This window comes from Salvia splendens, chromosome 1 (genome assembly GCF_004379255.2).
Source record: "Salvia splendens isolate huo1 chromosome 1, SspV2, whole genome shotgun sequence".
Classification (NCBI taxonomy): Eukaryota; Viridiplantae; Streptophyta; class Magnoliopsida; order Lamiales; family Lamiaceae; genus Salvia; species Salvia splendens.
Window position 1 is genome coordinate 31,849,050 of NC_056032.1, and position 10,490 is coordinate 31,859,539.

The 10,490-nt window shown below is 41.7% G+C and overlaps 1 pseudogene; it reads left to right on the forward strand.

Annotated features, from left to right (window-relative positions):
- The first annotated feature begins 3,511 nt into the window (after positions 1–3,511).
- On the forward strand, positions 3,512–10,215 carry LOC121771823 (annotated as a pseudogene).
- Positions 10,216–10,490: the final 275 nt, after the last annotated feature.

Below are 10,490 nucleotides of genomic sequence, written 5' to 3' on the forward strand. Positions count from 1 at the left end.
TGTTCACAAAACTGACCCCCAGACCAAGGGAAAATTCGAAAACAACCCCCAGACTAGGAGAAACCGGGAATTCGACCCTATTGTGTGTAAAAATTCATTTGCCCCCTTAGAAAACTTATCTTATGCGTTTGAGGCCCGGGAGTGTGATGAATTTGATGATACTGGTTGGATTTTTGATTGTGGGGCCACCGATACCATGACTTATGATAAAAAGGACTTCGTGAAACTTCATAAAACCTATAAGTCGCATATCCAAACAGCCAATGGGGGGGTTAACTCCAGTTGAAGGGGCAGGAACCATAGAAATATTCCCGAATGTGCAGATTACAAATTGTCTTTATGTGCCGAATTTATCTCAGAAATTGATGTCAATTAGTCATGTGACTAAAGAGTTGAATTGTACCCTGCTAATGCAACCAAACTTCTGTCTCTTACAGGATATCCGGACGGGGAAGATTATTGGACGTGGCACTGAACGCCGTGGACTCTATTTTGTAGAAGAGATCGCTCGACACGATGGTACGGCGATGCTTGCTCACGGACCCACCACTCAGGAGACTTGGCTCTGGCACCGAAGAATGGGTCATACTTCTCCGGGTTATCTGAAATCTTTATTTCCTAAACTTTTTGTTCCTAAAGACTTTTCTTGTGAATCGTGTGTTTTGGCCAAGAGCCACCGTAATTCCTTTAAACCCAATGATACACGTGTTGAGACTGTTTTTTCCTTAGTTCATTCTGATGTGTGGGGCCCGGCACCGGATGGCACTAGTTCAGGGTTTAAATACTTTGTGATATTTGTTGATGATTGCAGTAGGGCTACATGGGTATATTTTATGAAACATAAGTCAGAAGTTGTTGATAAATTTATTTTGTTTTATAAGATGATTCAGACCCAATTCCAAACAACGGGGGGGAATTCGTGAATAATTCTATGTCTCAGTTTTTCAGGGATAACGGGTTAATCCACCAAACCTCATGTCCACACACACCAGAACAGAACGGGGTAGCAGAGAGAAAAAATAGGATCATCCTGGAAATGACTCGAGCGCTCCTTTTTTATTCCAAAGTCCCACCAGTTTTTTGGCCTGAAGCCGTTGCCACTTCCATTTACCTTCTCAATCGTCTTCCCACAAAACCGTTGCATCGTAAAACCCCCTTAGATCATCTGGCTACCTTGACGCAAATCCCTGCGGCTTTGTCCCTTCCTCCCAAAATTTTCGGTTGCACTGTCTATGTTCACGTCCCAAAACAAGAAAGAACCAAATTTTCCCCGTGTGCAATTAAGTGTGTGTTTATGGGGTATGGGATCAACAAAAAGGGATATAGATGTTATGACCCTAAAACAAAAAGAATTATCACTACCATGAACTGTAACTTCCTCGAAACAGAATTCTATTACCACCTTGGGACTCAGGGGGAGAGTGAGAGACAGGGGGAGACCCAAGTAAGCGACTCCCTTCGGTGGCATGTGCCAAGTCACTTCGATACGGGACCACCAGAGCAAGTTGGTACCATCCATGAGTCAATTTCATCTACAGAAGCGAGCTCTTCGACACCTCCTGTGCCATCCTCCTTTGATCCAACCGCACTGGAATCCGAGGTAATATCTGATACACCTTCTGAGGATGAGATTGTTACATCTAACCCCCCTGATACAGAGGAAGAAACTACCATTGATCAAGACACAGGACAATATGTACTTCTGCTACACAGCACAAGAGGAATTCCTCCCAAAAGATATTCACCTGAGAGGATCGGCAGAAGGAGTAGATACTCAATAGCAAGCTTTGCTGAAGCTAACATTTCTAAAATGGCAAGGGCATTCCAAGCTGCACTGTACGAGGAAGAAATACCTCGCACATTTGAAGAAGCCATAAAAGACAGACATTGGAGGGACGCAATGCTAGTTGAGATGAAAGCCTTGCAGAGAAATCATACCTGGGAGATCAGTTCACTGCTCGAGGGGAAGCATACAGTAGGGTGCAGATGGGTCTTTACCATCAAACGGAGACCAGATGGAAGCATCGAACGATACAAAGCTCGGCTGGTGGCGAAAGGGTACACTCAAACTCAAGGTATCGACTACTCTGAAACTTTTTCTCCAGTCGCCAAAATGAATACTGTAAGAGTACTTCTATCCATCGCGGCGAATAAGGATTGGCCTCTCCACCAGTACGATGTCACTAATGCTTTTCTTCATGGAGAATTGAAAGACCCGATCTACATGGAAGCTCCACCAGGTTTTTCAGAAGAATTCGGGCGAGAGAAGGTGTGCAAGTTGAAGAAAACTCTATACGGGTTGAAGCAATCTCCAAGGGCTTGGTTCGGCAGATTTACAGAAGTGATGAAGAAATATGGGTATCAACAAAGCAGCTCTGATCACACACTCTTCATCAAACGAGAAGGTGAGAAGATTACTTGCTTGATTATTTACGTTGATGATATGATTATTACTGGAGATAATGAAGCTGAGATAGAGCGACTAAAGGACCACCTAGCTGCAGAATTTGAGATGAAGAATCTGGGCGATCTCAAATACTTTCTTGGGATCGAAGTTCTTAGATCTGGAAAAGGGATTTGCATCAATCAACGCAAGTATGTACTAGATCTATTGGCAGAGATAGGAATGTTGGACTGTAGGCCAGCAGACACTCCAATCATTCAGAATCATGGGCTCCAACTCATAAAAGGAGCAAAACCTACTGACCGGGGAAGATACCAGAGACTCGTTGGGAAACTCATCTACTTATCCCATACGAGACCAGACATTGCCTACGCTGTAGGAGTCCTCAGCCAATTTATGCACAGTCCTCAAGAAGAACATTGGGAAGCAGCGCTGAGAGTGGTACGATACTTAAAAGGAACTGCCGGACATGGGGTACTGTTCCGGAAGAATGGACACCTAGACATTCACGAGTATACTGATGCCGACTGGGTAGGAAATTTGATGGACAGACGATCCACTGGAGGATACTTCACCTTTGTTGGTGGAAACTTAGTGACTTGGAGGAGTAAGAAGCAGAAGGTAGTAGCACTCTCAAGTGCCGAGGCTGAATTCCGAGGGATCAGGAGTGGCTTGACTGAAATACTGTGGCTCAGAAGGTTGATGAGTGAGTTGAACTTGGAATCACAGAAGACTTGCAAGCTGTTATGCGACAATAAAGCTGCAATCAGCATTTCAGAGAATTTGTGCAACATGACAGAACGAAACACATCGAAATTGACCGACACTTCATAAAGGAAAATCTTGATGAGAAGATAGTGGAGATACCATATGTAAAGTCAGAGGATCAACTAGCAGACATCCTAACTAAGGCTGTTTCTACAAGGAACTTCCAAGAAGTGTTGGGCAAGTTAAGTTTTGGAGATCCCGTCACTTAACTTGAGGGGGAGTGTTAGAAAGGCCCGGAATATCCTGCGAGATCAACGAGGAGATCACGAAGTAAATAAGGAGATTACGTAGTATCTTTACCATGTAATTATAAAGATTTGATTGAGGGAATATCTTACCATGTATAGTGAGGGTCCTAGTCTATATATGATGTGTAATACATTAGTGAAAGTAAGCAATAAAATTATCGATTTCTACAAAAGTCCTATCTCCGGCCCGCAGCCCATTCGGGCCCGATCGGTCTAGCGGCGACTCTATCGTTCCGGAATTCACAAGTCAAGAAATGGGAGAGTATTTGTACGACGTACGGCGAGAGGCTGCCGGCGATTGGGTCGGAGGAGAGGAGGAGGGTGCGGTGCACGGCGGAGGGGATGGAAAGGGGGCTGTTTGTGGGGCGGAAGGAAGAAGGCGGGTTTGTGGCGGCGGAGAGATTGAAAGTGGTGGCGGCGGTGATGTGTCTGTGCAATGCTGATAGAGTTGTGATGTCTGTTGCCATCGTTCCTCTCGCCGCCAAATATGGTTGGTCCACTCACCACTGCTTTCTTAGGCATTGTTCAGGTATTATTTCACCTATATTTTACATTTTTAAATAACGAATATTGGCTTTTAAAATCATAAATTTTTATCTAATTCTACTAAATGGTTTTTTAATGGATTTTATATTAATAAAAAATATGAAAATTTTACATTTTTGTGTTGCTCCCTCAGTCCAAAAAAAAATAGACTAATTTTTTTTTGGCCGTGCCCAAAATTAGGCAAAATTAGGCTTCACGAAGGGAATATTTTTTAACTCTATCCAAACAGTGGGGAATATTTATGGACAAATATGAAACATTTATTATTATGGCCTATTTTTTATGTTTAGCATTGTGTGAACTCTGGATTGGTTAAGTGGGGTCGGCGTGAAAAGACATGGTTATTTCCTAATTTTTTTAATTTGTTTGTGGTTGTTGGCCTGTTGTGTTTCATGTGGGAGGGTGTTTATGACTTTTTGTGGTAGTTGAGACTTGAGAACCGAGGGTTGGTTTGTACGAGGACTAATTCTCACGATGTCTGAAAGCGCATAGATTCTGAGTCAGCATCTCATTTGCTCTATAAATTAATTAGATTTTATAATGTTGTTAGATTTCGTTGGCTTAGAGTTGACGGATATTCCTATGAGGGTGGTGGTACGTGTAGGATGTGATGATCTTCAAGAGTTGAATTCTTGATGCCAAAAAGTTAATAACTTAATCCTAGATTATATCTTGCTAGAAGTACTATTTTATCTAGGAAACCGAACACTACCAAAGTGGAATAGATTATATCCAATCATTCATTAATAATAGTCCTATAATTCCAAAGTTATAAAATGTGAATGGGAAGGTGAAGGGAAAGACTACGAATTTTGGGTAAGAATATATGGTTGAGAATTAAGTATAACTAGTACCTAACAAAGGAGACATAACATTTGGCGTTTGATGGGATTTGAGTTTAGGCCATTTTGTTTGCTTTGGAGGTAGATAGGTAGCTGAAAATGGAATATGTGTGCTGTTAATTCAAGGCCAAGAAAGCAAGAGGCCACTTCTTGAAAGTTCACACAGAATAACTTCTTGCAATTGGAACTTTGTCATATGATGCCCGCTTCTGGTTTCATGCTAACGAATAAATAGTTTCAACGACGAAAAGGAAGAGTTGGTGTCAATATCGTAGTTGGGATCTCTAGCTTGACTTGTCTGATGGAGGCTTGTTCAAACTTCTTTCATGACCAATATACTTAAAGACCATTGTTTGATTTGTACATTGAGTTCCCGAAATTTGAAGAATAGATAGTGTTGAAATGAGATGTCTGTTTTCATAATGCTCAACAAAATGCTTCTCTTTTGCCGTATAAATTATGATCACATGTTGCACACAGTCATCCTTTCTGTGGGGATACATGTTTTCCTCTGTTCTCGGAGGAGCATTGGTCTGACAGATACGGAGGGAAAAAAGTTATCGCATCGGGTGCAGCATTGTGGTCGCTAGCAACTCTCATCACTCCATGGGCGGCTAATCACTCGACCAATAGCCTCTTAGCTGTCCGCGCCTTCTTTGGACTGGCCGAAGGGGTCGCTTTACCTGTAATGAATCACCTTCTATCGCGGTAACAATATAAGCACACTCTTAAATTTCTTGTCCATTTCATATATCCGGTTTGGATATTCAACCGTTGATAATTTCGTAACAGATGGTTTCCAAACCACGAACGAGCTACTTCTGTTGGATTATCCATGGGGGGATTCCAGCTCGGGAATGTAGTGGGGTTGGTCTTGGCTCCGCTGCTGATGCAATCTATCGGAATTTCTGGCCCCTTCGTGCTCTTTACTGCCCTCGGGCTTCTTTGGTTGATTACATGTGAAAAGAAGCTGCGGAAGCTATGAAGAAGAGGAAAGTAGACATGCTAGAAATGTATTTGGAGAAAGTTTCAATTCTGCATTTTTCATTGATTGTAAACTTACAGCAAGACCCTATTACGTATGCTCCATATGGAATGATCTAGAATCTCTCCTTAATCTCCATAGTACAAGACTAATCATACTTTATCAACATTAATCAAAACTAACTCTGCAAACTCTCTCTCTTCTTCATTCCATTGAGCAACACGTCTCTCCAAGTACGTTCGTGGTCCCGCATCTTAGCTGTGAACATGGGTACTGTCACGAGCTGAGCTCGTGAGGTGTTGGCTCGTGCGATGACAGCTTGTTGGGAGCTGTCGCTTGCTTTTCCTCGTGTACGAACATCTCCACTTTTTTCAAGCAACAAGACTTGGTTGATCAAGCCATCTCCTTCAACACGCTTGATCAAGTCATCGCGCTTGATTACCGGCTTGATCAAGTCATCGCGCTTGATCAAGTCATCGGCTTGGTTGATCAAGTCAATCTTAACTTGATCATTTCTGCAGCCACTTCTAACACGTCCCCTCAATCCGAGGGAGGCTAGATAAACAAGTCCCAAACGTTCCCTCAGTTTCACAAAGGATTGATGACTCAGTGGCTTAGTGAAGATATCGGGTATCTGATCTTTAGTGGGTACATGCCTCAACTCCAGTTCATTGTTCAGCACCTTGTCTCGGACAAAGTGCATATCCAACTCTATATGCTTGGTTCTTGCATGGAGCACCGAGTTTGATGCCAAAGCAATGGCACTCAAGTTATCTACCCATATTACTGGAGCATCTCTTTTCTTGATCCTCAATTCATTGAGCAATGAAGTCAACCAAGCTACTTCTGATGCAGCTTGAGCCAAACTTCTATACTCAGCTTCAGTGATGGATCTTGCCACAACCGTTTGTTTCTTTACGCACCAAGATATCAAGTTCCTTCCATGATAAGCACACGCTTCAGTTGCTGATCTCCTGTCATCAACATCAGCTGTCCAGTCTGAGTCAGAGAAGGTTGAAATGTCTCCATTTGATCTGTGAAGTTGAATCCCATAATCAAGAGTTCCAAATAGATATCTCAAGATTCTCTTCACAGCTCTCCAATGTGTATCTAATGGACTCGCCATATACTGACTGACTTTGTTAACAGTAAAATTAATATCTAGCCGAGTGATTGTTGCATATTGTAGTGCTCCAACTACACTTCTATAAAGCTTTGGATCAGAAATGGGATCACTAGTATTCTTGCTCAACTCACAGTCGGTAACCATGGGAGTTGGACACCCTTTAGCTCCTGTCATGTTAGCTCTCTTTAAAAGATCTTTGATGTAGTTAGACTGAGATAGATGAAGGCCATTATTAGTAGTTTTAACAACTTCAACTCCCAATAATAAGCTCACCTCCCCAAGATCCTTTAAAGAGAAATGAGAGTTCAACTGAGAGATGACTTGCCGAATAGAAGCAGGAGCATTACCGGTAATTAACATGTCATCAACATAAATCAATAGGTAAATCACCTCTTCACCTTGTTGTCTGAAAAACTTTGAAGCATCAGCTTTGGATTGAGAGAAGTCAAGAGTAAGAAGAGTAGAGTGAACAGTGAAGAACCATGCTCTGGAGGCCTGCTTCAGACCATAAATTGCCTTATTTAGTTTGCAAACTAAATGAGGACCACCCTCCTCAAAACCCAGAGGCTGCTTCATGTAAATGTCCTCCTTCAAGTCACCATTCAAGAAAGCATTATTCACATCAAGGTGAGTGATATCCCACCCCAAAGAAACTTCTAAGCTCAGAATGATTCTTATAGTAGTGGGCTTTACAACCGAGCTAAAAGTTTCAGTGAAGTCAAAACCAGGCTGTTGAGAGAAGCCTTGAGCAACAAGCCTAGCTTTATGTCTAGCAATGGCTCCAGATAAGTGCAATTTGATCTTTAAAACCCAAGTACAACCAATAAGATTCTTGCCTGGTGGAAGAGCGGTTAAAATCAAAGTTTTGTTTTTAAGAAGAGAAACAAATTCATTCATCATAGCAGACTTCCAGACAGGGATAAGCAAGGCTTCTGTAGCAGACTTAGGTAAAAGAGAGGTAGAGGTGGTGACAGTGAAAACTCTAGGCTTGAATATACAAGATTTTGATCTGGTAGTCATTGAGTGAGTAGGCTGATCAGGAACTAAAGGAGGGAAGGAAGCAGAGTCAGGAAGAGGATGGTCAAGCGTTGGAACATCTGGACTGTTAGAATCAGAATTCGTCTGGGAATTGGAAGAAGCTGAATCAGAAGCAGATGGTGCATTAGGAGGTAATGAAAAATGAGGGGAACTGGCTGCAGGGGAAGGGATCTGGTGAGGAATAGGAATATGCGGAGGATGAAAAAATGGAGATTGATGAGATGAGGTAGTGAGATCAGTAGTAACCTTAGTCTGAGCAATGGAAGAATGGTGAAAAGGAAAGACAGACTCATCAAAGATAATGTCTCTAGTTATGATGACTTTCCCATTTGGAAGGAGAGCTTTATAACCCTTGTAAGAAGGGCTATGAAGACAAGCTGCGGAAGCTATGAAGAAGAGGAAAGTAGACATGCTAGAAATGTATTTGGAGAAAGTTTTCAATTCTGCATTTTTCATTGATTGTAAACTTACAGCAAGACCCTATTACATATGCTCCATATTGGAATGATCTAGAATCTCTCCTTAATCTCCATAGTACAAGACTAATCATACTTTATCAACATTAATCAAAACTAACTCGGCAAACTCTCTCTCTTCTTCATTCCATTAAGCAACACGTCTCTCCAAGTACGTTCGTGGTCCCGCATCTTAGCTGTAAGCATGGGTAGAGTCACGAGCTGAGCTCGTGAGGTGTTGGCTCGTGCGATAACAGCTTGTTGGGAGCTGTCGCTTGCTTTTCCTCGTGTACGAACATCTCCACTTTTTTCAAGCAACAAGACTTGGTTGATCAAGCCATCTCCTTCAACACGCTTGATCAAGTCATCGCGCTTGATTACCGGCTCCATCAAGTCATCGCGCTTGATCACCGATGATTTGATCAAGTCATCGACTTGGTTGATCAAGCTAATCTTAACATGATCATTTCTGCAGCCACTTCTAACAAAGTTTTAAGGTCACGAACGACCCCCAAGAGTGCGGATCTATCAGTAAATCTGAACTGTGGTTGATCCAAGCCGGGAAAGCCGATTCCTCTGTCATCAAGGGCAGCCCTCCATCACTAAGGCATATGCTATCCAAGTTGCCAGCATGGGCTATAATCTTTGCTAATTTCACGAATAAATGGGTTCGTTTTCTTTTCTCATTCCGTTCCTGTTTCCTTTTATGATGATTTCTTGAGTAACATAACAAACGTCGAGTGTGCTCTTCTTAACTGCAGGGATACTTTGTTCTTCTATCGTGAGTGCCTGTTTATTTCAAAACCGTGAGTTTATTTCTACATGATTTATAGTCTCACAAACGCGTAATGTTGCTAAAACATCTTCTGCTGGAATGTCAGGTGTTTGATGTGAACTTGAAGCAAGCGGCTTGGTTCAGTGCGGTTCCTTGGGGAACGATGGCTCTCTCAGGCTACATCGCTGGGGCAGCATCGGACTACTTGATCAAATCGGGTTACTCCACCACATCAGCAAGGAAAATCATGCAGGTAAATGCCCTATATCATGAAACGAACCTCGTTGATCTTGATATCGTTTCCTAACTCGACCTTGTGGATCATGGCAGTCAATCGGTTTCATTGGCCCTGGGATTGCGTTGCTTTGCTTAAACCACGTCCGAACTCCAACAATTGCAGCCGTATTCTTAACAGCAGCCCTCAGCCTGAGCTCTTTCAGTCAAGCCGGCTTTCTACTCAACATGCAAGTAAGTGTTCTTTTCGCTTCATTGCATCACAAACTCTACTCGACAGAAAACTAAATTGGTTCTACTCGTTTTCATCAGGACATCGCGCCACAATGTGCAAGATTTCTCCACGGTACATACACCTATACTACTAATCATTCACTCACGCGACGATATTAACTTAGATGGAGCCTAACGAACGAGCTTTGTTTTGCAGGGATCTCGAATTCTGCAGGAACACTGGCAGCAATTATCAGCACAATTGGGACAGGATACTTTGTGCAGTGGCTAGGTTCATTTCAGGCATTCTTAACTCTTACAGCTTGTCTTTACTTTGCTACAGCCATATTTTGGAATCTCTATGCTACTGGAGAAAGAGTCTTTTAGATTAGAACAAGATCTACTGTTACTATGATTGAAAATTTTTACTTATAATATAAGTAACATATAACAGGGTAAGTAGATGTATACATATGATATCCTTAAACAAATGTAGAATTGTGTCAAATTTTGTTTCCATTCGTTTGTTTTACAGAGTTTAAAAGACTCAATGTGTTGTATAAAAATATTGTATATTCAAGTTGTTCTATTTATCACTCTTCTTGGCCAATATTTAGATCAGATTAGACCACATTTTTAGGCTTTGATGATAGAGACATTCGTATTTTTGATTTTAACCCTTTAAATTATTAATGTGGTATTGGTGATGGATAGGTAACAACCTTTAAATTATCAAACCAAATTTTGATACTGTATTTATCTATTGATGTGTTGTTGTTTGATCTAATGATCGTTATCGACTATCTACTATGTTATTGGTGCTAGATTACTTTAAGCTGTATTTTTATTGGTGCTA